General features: G+C 44.6%; 1 non-coding gene across 1 annotated transcript; it reads left to right on the top strand.

The window, feature by feature from the left end:
* The first annotated feature begins 728 nt into the window (after positions 1-728).
* On the top strand, positions 729-835 carry LOC141588890 (small nucleolar RNA R71). Its single transcript, XR_012519856.1, has one exon. It is a non-coding gene; the product is annotated as a small nucleolar RNA R71 (small nucleolar RNA).
* Positions 836-1050: the final 215 nt, after the last annotated feature.

Genomic DNA, 1050 nt, shown 5'->3' on the forward strand with positions numbered 1-1050 from the left:
CTTGGTATCCTTGTGCTTGGTTCCCATAATTTTGGTTTTGATTGTTGTTTTGCCATTGGCTTTGGTTCCCGGGATTAGGTCTTGGATTGGGGAATACTCCCCTTTGTTGAGCAAAACCGGGTGGGTTGGTTGGGGCTTGTGGTTGAAGGTGTTGTGGGTTTTGAACATTGGTGCTTTTGTAACTAAAGTTGGGGTGGTTCCTCAAACCGGGGTGGTAGAAATTGGTATTTGGATTGTAGACATTTGGGTTGTTGTAAGGTGGTCTTGTGGGTCTTGAATTGTTGTTAAAGGCTTGAAAAGCGTTAAACTCTTGAACATTCTCTTCATAGACCCCATTGTAATTGTTGCCACACAAGTCATAAGTATGACCACTTCCTCCACAAAGTTCACAACTCGCGACTTGAGCCACTTCTTCCATGGGTGCCCCATATGAGGTTGCGGCTTGATTCACTTGATTCCTTGAAAACTTCTCAAATTGCTTTGTGAGTAAGTCAAGCTTGGCATTTGTCTCGGAGTTGGAGGAGTTTTCTTTTGGAAACTTCCCATTCCTCCTTAACATGTTTCCTCTAGAGCCATAATTTGCTTCCGAATCCACCATTCTCTTGATCAACGTCATCCCCTCTTCATCACTCAAATGATCAAACCCTCCCCCCGCGGAGGCATTTACCATTTCCTTAGTTCTTGGTAGTAAAGTTTGAAAGAAAGTTTGAGTAATATACCATTCCGGTATTCCATGATGTGGACAACTTGCAATCAAGTCTTGGTATCGGTCCCAAGCCTCACCTATAGATTCTCCGTCCTCTTGTTGAAATGTGTGGATCTAGTTACGGAGCATGGCGGTCTTCGACGAAGGGTAGTATTTGGCCATGAATGCTTTAGCCAAGTCATCCCAAGTGGTGAAAGTATCCGGTGGGTGAATGTTCAACCATCGGTCCGCTTTGCCCGTCAAGGAGAACGGAAACAACATCATTCTTAAGGTGTCTTCGGACACCCCATTCTTCTTCATCATTGAAACTTTCCTTTTGAACTTCCGGAGGTGAGCATGGGCAT

The sequence above is a fragment of the Silene latifolia genome, chromosome 6 (genome assembly GCF_048544455.1).
Source record: "Silene latifolia isolate original U9 population chromosome 6, ASM4854445v1, whole genome shotgun sequence".
NCBI lineage: Eukaryota > Viridiplantae > Streptophyta > Magnoliopsida > Caryophyllales > Caryophyllaceae > Silene > Silene latifolia.